The 11988-nt window shown below is 44.4% G+C and overlaps 1 pseudogene; it reads right to left on the reverse strand.

Annotated features, from left to right (window-relative positions):
* LOC138756685 (GTP-binding protein Rit2-like) overlaps window positions 1-6733 on the reverse strand; it is a 275459-nt pseudogene extending 268726 nt beyond the window's left edge.
* Between the last annotated feature and the right edge of the window lie 5255 nt (window positions 6734-11988).

Consider the following 11988-nt stretch of genomic DNA (forward strand, 5'->3'; position numbering starts at 1 on the left):
CGGTCAGCGGAGCAGTCACAGCGAAGATGGTGGCACGCACCCTTCTCTTCCGCCCTAGAGAGAAATTTGGCACCTGCGCTTGCATTGGCATGATGAAAGCAGCGAGGCGGCCATGCAGTCCGACTGCCAGACTTTTAAGTGAACGTACGAAGTTTAAATAAACACTCTTGTGGTGAAACTCAAGCCAAAAGCGTGCATCTCCAGACTGTTCACCTGCACGCTACAGTGGTGACCCTGATGAGTTTTCACAGCCTACATAATGGACCCTGCAGCACTCGGTACCATTGCGCTGTAGCTACGGATGTTCTGGACCAACTAGCCCTACACTTGGTTTGGCCAAGCGGAGGCCCAGTTCCAAATCAAGCAGATAACTCCTGAATCCACAAGTACTTCTATGTCATTATTTCGCTTGACCAGGAGACTGATGCTCATGTAGATTACCTCATTCAAGCTCACCTGAGGTAGGTAAATACGCAGCCTTGAAAGCCTTCCTTATCAGCACCTATGGCCTATCCTGATATAACCATATAACCACTTACAGCACAGAACAGGCCAGTTCGGTCCTACTAGTCAATGCCGTAACAAATCCCCACCCTCCTAGTCCCACTGACCAGCACTCGGTCCATACTCCTCCAGTCCTCTCCTCTCAATGTAACTATCCAGTCTACCCTTAAATGTAACCAATGATCCCGCCTCAACTACGTCTGTCGGAAGCTCATTCCACATCCCTACCACCCTTTGCGTAAAGAAATTTCCCCTCATGTTCCCTTTACAATTTTCCCCCTTCAATCTTAAACCATGCCCTCTAGTTTGAATCTCCCCCACTCTTAATTGAAAAAGCCTATCCACATTTACTCTGTCTGTCCCTTTTAAAATCTTAAACACTTCTATCAAGTCCCCCCTCAATCTTCTACGCTCCAGAGAAAAAAGCCCTAGTCTGCACAACCTTTCCCTGTAACTCAAACCTTGAAATCCTGTCAACATTCTTGTGAACCTTCTCTGTACTCTCTGTACTCTCCAGACTGCTACACTTAGATGGTCTTATGGACAGAATCCCATATGCATTAATGGCAAGATGCTTGCACTGGCAGAGGATCACAAACCCTGCCTCATGTTTGAGCAAGCCTTGCTAGAGCAAATACCGGAAGACATAAGGCTCCTGCTTGCTGACATTAACTTCAGCGATCTCTGCAAGGTCACGGCGAGAGCTGATATCCTTTACCACACCAATGATGAAAACCTGGAAATGGTTAACCGGGTGACCAATCTACAACACGACCCACCAGCAAGCCCAGCCCTCCAACGGAGCGCCGCACCAACCGCCCACCGTAGACCCCCATGGACCACCGCCTGTGTATTGACCACCAACGTTGGGGCACCAGGGTGAGAAAATATTGCCAATCCTGCTCGTTTCCCTGAAATAAACAGGGCAGGTGCCATTAGTGGCTGCGGCAGTGCTGGCCAGCGCAACAGCTTGTTCCACGTATGGGAACCCATCTCGCGCAGCAGATTGATAGTTGACACAGGTGCCGAAATAAGCATCATTCCACCCACTTCCGTGGAGATGTGCATAGCATCACGTGGTCCCATGCTGCGGGCAGCCAATAACTCCATGATTGCAACGTTCAGCCACAAGCACGTACCCTTATATTTTGGGTATACAGACTTCAACTGGCCATTCACCTTGGCGGCAGTAGACAAACCTCTGCTGGATGCAGACTTCCTCCAGACGCATTCATTGCTGGTTGATCTGCAAGGAATGTACCTGGTCCAAGCACAAACATTTGAAATGGTGCCCCTAGGCACATCCAATCAACCGGCCATACTACTAGCCACAGTGCAGACCATTGACAACCGCTATGCTCACCTGCTCATGGATTTTCCTGTCATTTTGTGCCCCCAGTTCTCCTCCATGCAGCCACCACACAATGTTCAGCATCACATCCAGACCACTGGTGCTCCCATTCACTCGTGAGCCCACAGTTCAAGCTGGTCAAGGAGGCACTCACCCATATGGAGGAGTTGGGTGTCACCCACAGGTCTGACAGCACACGGTGCCGAAATCCATCGGCGGATGACTACCATGCGGTGACTACTGCCACCCTAATGACACTATAGTCCCAGACCGCTATCCATTACCCTACATACAGTATTTCATAGCAAATCTTAATGGTACGAGGCTATTCTCCAAGGGTCGACCTGATTCAGGGGTACCATCAAATATCACTTCATCCAGGTGATGTACAAAAGACAGCCATAATAATCCACTTTGTCCAGTTTCAGTTCCTCCGAATGCCTTTCAGACTCAAGAATTCGGTGCAGACATCCCAGCGGCTGATGGATGCAGTGGTGCAGGACCTCTCCTTCCTATTCAATTACCTAGACAACATGTTGGTCATGAGCAGCATGCCAGAGGAACACATAGCCCACCTCTGACACCTCTTTGTCTGACCAGCCCAGTTTGGCCTCACGATCAACCCGGCAAAATGCCAGTTTGGCTGTGAGCGGATTGATTTCCTGGGATACCACATCACAGGGGTTAGTATCTCTACCCACTAAGGTGGATGCCACCTGCCATTTCCCCAAACCTGACATGCTCCTAGCCTTCTTCAGCTGGCACCTTCACCTGCCAGAACACAAATACAGTGCTTTTGACAGCGAGCTCTTCACCCTGTACCTCTCTGTCCGCCATTTCCGCTACTTTCTGGAAGGCAGAGATTTCACGGTCTACACCAACCACAAGCTATTGACCTTTGCCTTCAGCAAGGTCTCCAACCCATGGCCCTCTGGCAGCAGTGACACCTGTCGTACAACTTCGAATTCACGACCTCAGTCTGCCATCTCTTGGGAAAATGCAACATTGTCGCTAATGCCCTTTCCAGACCAGCCGTCTGCTTCCTCTCTCAGGGTCTCAACTACCATGAATTGGCCCAAGCACAACAGTCTGACCCAGAGATAGACTACTTCTGCATGGCTGTCATGAGCCTCCTTTGCTCCCCGGCTCAGACACCATCCTCTGCGACGTCTCAACTGGCTCTCTTCACCCAAAGGTACTGGTGAAATGGCAAAAGGCAATATTCAACCTCATACACAGTTTTTCACACTCTTCCATCCATGCAATGATCCGGATGATCTCAGTCCACTTCGTTTGGCATGGCCTCCACAAGCAGGTCACTCAGTGGGCACGCACTTGTACAGACAGCTAGCTGGCAAAGGTCCAGATCCACAACCATCACCCCCCCCCCGCCCCAGAAGTTCCAACAGGCCTCTTACCATTTCCAGCATGTCCACGTGGACATTGTTGGCCCATCTCGCAGGGACAACCACTACCTCCTCACCATGGTCGACAGTTACACCTGTTGACCTGAGGCAACCCTCCTTCTGGACATTGCCACAGACACCTGCGCAAGAACTTTATTGGCCACCTGGGTGGCTGGTTTTGAAGTCCATTATGACTGTGAAGTCACTGATCAGGGCAGACAATTCACATCCTCGCTGTGGACTAAATTGTCAAAACTCCTGGGACACAACTCCACCACATGACCACATGCAGTCCAACAGCCTGGTGGAGCACTTCCATCGGCATCTAAAGGTCACCCTCATGGTGTGCCTCAATGTACTAGGCTGGTCAGATGAGTTGCCCTGGGTGCTGCTAGGGATCAGCACCACCCCAATGGAGGATCTGTATGCTTCCACCACAGAACTCCTGTATGGACAAGCCCTGACTGTCCCAGGAGAGTACCTCCCCCACACAGTAGTTCAGCACAGGACAAGGAAGCTACACTTGCACACGTCCGGGAGAAGCTGGGATCTCTCATCTCACCCCCATCCATACACCACGGTACATCCACCTCCCATGTTCCCCATGGTTTAATATATTGCCATTATGTCTTTGTCCATAGGGGAGGACACAAGAGGCCTCTTCAGCAGCCTTATGAGGGGCACTACAGTGTGCTCCGCCAGATGAGCTCAACTTTCACACACGCCATTAGTGATCATGGAGGTAAGTGCCAAGGGTGTGATTGGAAGGGAGGAATGGATGAGGGTGTCATGGAGGGAATGGTCCCCATGGAAGGTGGAGAGGAGCATGGAAGATGTATCTGGTTGTGGGATCACATTGCATGTGGCAGAAATGACAAAGGCTGGTTGCATTGTAAGGGAGGCTAAGAGGTATCCCATCTTTGATGAGTCTTGGGTTGGAGAGGCCAGGACACATGCAGGAAATAGAGAAGATGTGAGTAAGGGCTGAGTTGATGGCAGCGGAGGGGGAGTCACTTTTATTTAAGTTAGAGGGAATTTTGGATGTGTTGGAATGGAAGACTTCACCCTGGGAGCAGATGCGACAGAAGTAAAGGAATTAAGAGAAAGGAATTAAATCCTTACATGGGCCAGTGTCTGTTGAAGTGCAGTTGAAGTAGCCTGTGAGTTGGTGGGTTTGTAGAGCATGTCTGTCAAGAGTTTATCTCCCAAGATGGAGATAGAGAGATTAAGAAAAGAGAGTTTTGTAAGAGATGGAACAAGTGATTACGAGGTCAAACTGGAAGTGGCAGAAAAGTGAATAAAATGGACAAGCTCATCATTGGTGCATGAGGCAGCTCCAAAGTAGGCATCGATGTACTGGAGGAAGAGTTGAGGGGACTTGCCTGCATAGGCTTGTAGCATGGATTGCTCTACATAGCTAGCAAAAAGCAGACATAACTGGGGTCCATGTGGTACCCATGGCTATCCTTTGACGTTTGAAAGTGGGATGGGTCAAAGGAGAAGTTATTGCAGGTGAGAACAAGTTCAGCCAGCAGGAGGAGGTTGACGGTGGAGGGGGACTGGTTTTGTCTGTTGTCCAGAAAGAAATGAAGAGCTTTCAGGCTTTTGGTATGGGGGAATGGAGGTATATAATATAGCAATGATGCTATGTTGGAGTACACTGGATTCACTGCCCATTCTTGACAAATACTTAGAAGGGGAAAATTGTTGAATGAGGAAACGTCAGAAAAAACGAGGCTTGTATCTCTTGGAGATTTGAACAGTGAGAGCTGACATGATTGAGAAACATAAGATGCTGAGGGCCTTTGACAAGGTAGATGAAGAAGTTCTTTCTTTGTGGGTACATCTTGATTGAGGGATGACTGCTCTCGGTATTTCTAATGCCAATTTAAAAAAGCAATGATGTGAGCATTTTGCTCTCAGATGCATGAGTCTTTGGAGCTTCATTGGCAAAATGTATAAGAAGACCTTTAACAAAGTCTTCAGATTCTTCCTTAACAAGACATGGTTAGCGTAGCTGTTAGTGCAACACTATTATAGCATCAGCAACCAGAGTTTGAATGTGGCACTGTCTGTAAGGAGTTTATAAGTTCTCCATTTGTCTGCTTGGGTTTCCTCCAGGTGCTCTGGCTTCCACCCACCCTTCAAAAACATACCAGGTTTGTAGGTGTAATTGGGAGGCATGGGCTCGTGGGCTGAAAGGGCCTGTTACTGCGCTGTATGTCTAAATTTAAATTTCTTCTTTTTCTTTGGCTTGGCTTCGCGGACGAAGATTTATGGAGGGGTAATGTCCACGTCAGCTGCAGGCTCGTTGGTGACTGACAAGTCCGAAGCGGGACAGGCAGGCACGGTTGCAGCGGTTGCAGGGGAAAATTGGTTGGTTGGGGTTGGGTGTTGGCTTTTTCCTCCTTTGTCTTTTGTCAGTGAGGTGGACTCTGCGGTCTTCTTCAAAGGAAGTTGCTGCCCGCCGAACTGTGAGGTGCCAAGATGCACGGTTGGAGGCGATATCAGCCCACTGGCGGTGGTCAATGTGGCAGGCACCAAGAGATTTATTTAAGCAGTCCTTGGTGCACCTCTGTCTCGGTGGCCAGTGGAGAGCTCGCCATAGAACACGATCTTCGGAAGGCGATAGTCCTCCATTCTGGAGATGTGATCCACCCAGTGCAGTTGGGTCTTCAGCAGCATGGATTCGATGCATGCGGACTCTGCCAGCTCGAGTACTTCGATGTTGGTGATGAAGTTATTCCAATGAATGTTGAGGATGGAGCGGAGACAGCGCTGATGGAAGCATTCTAGGAGCCGTAGGTGATGTCGGTAAGGACCCATGATTCGGAGCCGAACAGGAGCGTGGGCATGACAACAGCTCTGTACACGCTGATCTTTGTGTGTTTCTTCAGGTGGTTGATTTTCCAGACTCTTTTGGAGTCTTAATTGGAGTCTTCCAAAGACGCTATTTGCCTTGGCAAGTCTGTTGTCTATCTCTTTGTCGATCCTTGCATCAGATGACATGGTGCAGCCGAGGTAGGTAAACTGGTTGACCGTTTTGAGTTCAGTGTGCCCGATGGAGATGTGGGGGGGCTGGTGGTCATGGTGGGGAGCTGGCTGATGGAGGACCTCAGTTTAAATTTAAATACAGTAAAAAAGTTCTTGGCAGAGAATGGAATACAGAATTGAAGTGACCATAAGATCAGTCCTGATCTTATTGAATGACAGAGCAGATTTGAATGGCCACTTAGTTTAATACCTGCTCCTAATTCTTATTTTCACATGCTTAAACCTTGGTCCTTTCCTAAACAGCAATCAAAAAATGAATCATAACCTCGACTATTGAAGAAGAAGGAAAAAAATTAACAAAGCAGCTGAGTTGCTTACCTATTGTTGGATCATGGTAGTCAGGGAAACGGTGGCTGGTGAATTGCATCGTCATTGCTGCAACAGGACAAAGACACAATTTTATTACTTCTTCATGCATTTTAACAAAATTGTGTCCATTGAAACAAAAATATGACATTTGGCTGAACAAACAAAAATAAAAGAATAGTCTATCAAAATCTTTCTTACATTTTACAAAATAAACCTTCAGGTGAAGGTTTCTTTAGCTGAGAAAAATCATTAGGATATTTATGATTATTACACAAAGCAGTTGAGGGGTTACATGTCATGTAAGAATCTCGGAGTTCCTTGATCTTTGCACTCTGAATATGTGTTCAATAAACATTACCTATTGGGGGTTGAACTAACCATAGAACATGTTGGCTTTCATGGAATTTTACACTCATATGCTAAATGTTCCATTTCTAATACATGTATCTGGTCAGCCTATATCATCTCCATCATATTAAAAATAATAGCAATTAACCTGTTTTTAAGCAGTCATATTTTTCTGATTTATATCAATAATGTTTTAGCCAAAAATACTAGTATTTTATTATTTAAAATCATTTGAAATGGAGTAGTGTTTAACAAGCTTATATCTCAAACCTGGCGCTGTACAACTAAATCCAAGCAAGGAACAGATGCTCAAAATTGCCAAGCAGATGTTTGGAAACATTAAAGGAAAAGCTGGAATAAAATGCAGCTTGGAGACCTCAGACTAATGATCAAGCCCAAATAAATGATATCCCCCACATCCACACCAAATGATTAAAATCGCTGATTAATTATATTGTAATCAATGATTTCTTGATGTTCTCAGGCATTTACTGATGTTCTTAATTTTGCAGCTTTATTGGATATTTTGGATTTACAGTAAGACTCCAATAATTTGCAACTTGATGTTCAGCAACTGACAGTAAAAAGTAATGGCATTCAACAAACGTTCACTCCAGTCTCTTCCCATTCACTGGGGCCCATTCTCCAGTACTCCAATCCTTGCTCTCCCTTTTACTCATCCATACTCCAGTCCTACACTTCATTTAAACTTACCTGATTTGCTTGGAAATTTATTATAATACTATATTCATCCAAAAAAAATGCATTGTTTTATTATGGGAAACCACATCAAATGGTCCGAAATATCTGCTAGGCTGGCAGCACCAAAGTCCCGAGTGTTCCTGATTAACATACTTTTACTATATTCCTTCATTCAAAAAAGCAATAGGAACCTCAACAATGTGAAAGTAATTGACAGAGAGATAAATGTGGTCCATCCTGTGCCTTCACATCATTATTATTAATCAGGTAAGTTCAGGAATGGAGTGGATTTGTCATTTGTCAACTGAAGCACAAGGTAACATTGACATCAATTTAAAGTAAAGTTGATGCCAATGACAATTAAACTTCGACAACTTCTCACTCCTTGTTTGGCTGTATAAAGTATTCCCTGACCATATGTTTGGCTCATTTAAATCATTCAATTTTGAGATCGGATTTTGGGGTGGGGCAGTGAGGGGATGGAGGGGGAAATAGACATGGTATAGTATACTCTGTAAAAGTGTTGTTTGAAATGTATGAGTCTGTAAAATGAAAAATAAAATATTCAATAAAAGAGATGTAGAACAGATCATCACCCTAGTGGAGGAAATGAAGAAAATTTCCATTTTGTCAACAATAAAATATGAAAATCTCTAGACACCATGGTTGTAGTAACAAAAACCAATGCTGGAGAATCTCATCAGGTCAAATAGTGTCCTTTATATAGTAAAGGTACAAATATATAACCAACATTTCAGGCTTGAGCCCTTCATCAAGGTATGTAAACATTTCGGCAAGCGTCCGAATGAAAGAGTGGTGGGGTCAAACATGGTCACAATGGCAGGAGGTAATGGGTGGATAAGGGAGGGAGAGGACAGCAGCAAGCCAGGGAAGGAGAGACGGCTGGGCGAATAGAGAGGGAAGGAGAATAGGAAGAGCTGGAAGGGGGAAGGGAAGGGCAAAAGGAAGGGGGGAGTGGGGGAAAGAGGAGTGCAGATTAGCAGAAACGGGAAATGTTAATGTTAATGCTGTCTGGCTGGAGAGTGCACAGACAGAAAATCAGATGTTGTTCCACCAATTTATGGGTGGCTTTGGTGGGATAGATATATGCTTATGGGTGTGTGACACCAAACTGAAATGGTTGACTACTGGGAGGTCTCTGTCACTGGTGCAGATAGAGCGAAGATGCTCGGTGAAGCAATCTCCCAGTCTGTGCCAAGTCTCTCTGATGTAGAGAAGGCCACAAAAGGAGCACCAGATGCAGTAAATCAATCCTGCTGATGCACAAGTGAAGTATTGCTACACTTGAAAGGCCTGTTTGGGGCTACAGAGGAGATATGGGCGCAAGTGTGAAACCTCTTGCGGCCGTAGGGGAAGGTGCCGGGTGGGCAATTGGTGGGGAGGGATGAGTGCACGAGGGAGTCATGGAGGAAGGGGTCCCTACAGAAGGCAGAGAGGGAAGATGTGTCTGATAGTGGGATCCTGTAGTAAGTTCTGGAATTTCTGGAGTATAATGAGTGGATGCAGCGGCTTGTGGGGTGGTAGGTAAGGACAAGGGGGATTCTGTGTTTGTTGTGTTGGGGGTAGAGGGAGCCAGTGCAGATGAGCTGGAGATTTAAGAGATGTGGTTGAGGGCTGAGTTGATGGTGGTGGAGGGAAAACCACATTTGAGGAAGGAAGAGATTTCAGATGATCTGGACTGGAAGACCACAACTTGGGAACAGATACAGTGGAGACAGAGAAGGCGATAGAATCCTTGCATGGGTCAGGGTGTGAGGAAGTGTAGTTGAGGTAGTTGTGGGAGTTTTGTCAATGTTTTGTCCATTTTGTTAATGTCAGATTTACAATTGAAAACATCATTACATTAGATTCATCAGATTACATATTAATATTCTCCTGCTCTTTGGCTTCAGGCAATTTACCAATACACTATGCCAAGCTGAATCTAGACCACCACCAGAATTTGGCATCACCAATCCCTGGCCTGTCTAGATTTACCTGGGCAAATTGTGGAGGGATGAATGTGGAACCAACCACCAGATGAAATGATAGGGGCAATGGCAACATTCAAAAAATATCTAGACAAGTACATGGATAGAAAATATTTGGAAGGAAACACAGACAACTGGGACTGGTTTAGTTTAGGTAAACAATTTGGTCAGCAAAGATGAGTTCGGCCAAAGGGCCTGTTTTCATGCTGCAAAATTCCATATTCTAATTATCTGCACACTATGCCATCAAGAGGCACCCAGCAAGGCATGATCAGACCCAGTTGCAGGTAAACAATTGGCAACAGAATGCTGAACCTCACCCCACCACAGAATGCCCAGTTCGCCTTTTACATGAAGTAAAATTGAGGTAGAGGCAGTGCAAGAGACCTTTAAAACCTGTTAAAGTCACTGTCAATAGTTAAACAGATAAAAAGAGTAAGAAAGATATAAACAAAATAGAGAGAGTGCAGAGAAGGTTCACGAGAATGTTGACAGGATTTCAGGGTCTGAGTTATAGGGAAAGGTTGTGCAGACTGGGGCTTTTTTCTCTGGAGCATAGAAGATTGAGAGGGGATTTGATAGAGGTGTTTAAGATTTTAAAAGGGACAGACAGAGTAAATGTGGATAGGCTTTTTCAATTAAGAGTGGGGGAGATTCAAACTAGAGGACATGGTTTAAGATTGAAAGGGGAAAATTATAAGGGGAACATGAGGGGAAATTTCTTTACGCAGAGGCTGGTGGGGATGTGGAATGAGCTTCCGGCAGACGTGGTCGAGGTGGGATCATTGGTTACATTTAAGGAAAGACTGGATCGTTACATGGATGGGAGGGGACTAGAGGGTTATGGACCGGGTGCTGGTCAGTGGGACTAGGGTGGGGATTTGCTATGGCATGGACTAATGGGGCCGAACTGGCCTGTTCTGTGCTATAAGTGGTTATATGGTTATATGTAAAAATGATTAAATGCTTTCAATATCAAAACATTCATAAACTTTGAAATAAACTCAAGTAAAAAGTAAAATGCTTTAATTATTTACCTTTACATTTTAAACTTAGATATACTTCACAGTAACAGGCCCTATTGGCCCATGAGCCCTTACTGCCCAATTTTACCCAACTGACCTACAACCCCCATACATTTTGAATGGTGGAAGGAAACCAAAGCACCAGAGGAAACCCACACAGTCACGGAAAGTACGTATAAACTCCTTACAGACAGTGCCAGATTCTAATGCAGGTCACTGGCACTGTTACAGCATTACACTAACCGTGCCACTTCCTTTTCCCATTTAATTCTCAGGGTCCGAAAACCTCGTTAAAATTATGGAATATATTTTCAAGATGTGGAGCATCAAGGCTGTGGCAATTTGATTTTTTTTCCCTTTATGGTCTTATAAAATAATCAAATATGATAGAGTTTTTCTCAGAACAAGTAGCAAGTAGCACGACTTAACAAAGTGATATATAATCTTATTGTTTTAGTTGTTCATCTACAACAAATGGAATATCAAAGTAATTGAAAAGCTTTCAAAACTTTGCAAAATTAGTTATTTTTGAATCTATATAGAACATATTGAAATTCATGTTCTTACTAATCAATTCATGTAATAAATTCTTTGATTAATTTCACTATTTGCTTAACTGTGCACAACAAATGAACTCATTCTATGAAATTCACATCTATTCACCAGAAATTTTATTGCTTTTGGCAAGAAACAACTGTACAGAAACACACATAAAATGGCTTTATTGTCTGCAATTGCAGATTTTAATAATCCTAGTCAAATGGAGAGGTAAATGCAGTTCCTCTAGATTGCATTCAGACATTTGTATAATTGTGTCATTTTAAAAAACACATTTAGAGGGATACACCAAAAAAAAATGTAATTTTAATGTCAGTCGTCGGTAACCAGACACACAGCATCCAATTTTTCAATCTTGTACTTTGCAGCTCTCAGCATTCAACAATAAGTTCAACTATTTCAGTTATCAATCTTTGTCATCTTTATCAGAAAGAACATAAATCTTAAACTTTAATTCTTGTTATATTTCTCCAGAGGTGCTGTTCGACTTGCTGAGTATTTCAAACATTCCTAGTTATTTTAGATTTCCAGCATTTGCTGTCTTTTTTATCCCAGGTTCCAGCATTTTTTTTTCAATTAATAGATAGTCTCTTTTTTCTCTACACTGCTACACCTTCCCTGCCATATAAAATATGTTTGATTTCTAGCTCTGCCCAATTCTCATGAGAGGTCATTTACCTGAAACCTCTCTCATTCTCTCTGCACAAATGTTACTGATTCAGTTGAGCATTTGCAACAAT

This window comes from Narcine bancroftii, chromosome 3 (assembly GCF_036971445.1).
Source record: "Narcine bancroftii isolate sNarBan1 chromosome 3, sNarBan1.hap1, whole genome shotgun sequence".
In the NCBI taxonomy this organism is placed as follows: domain Eukaryota; kingdom Metazoa; phylum Chordata; class Chondrichthyes; order Torpediniformes; family Narcinidae; genus Narcine; species Narcine bancroftii.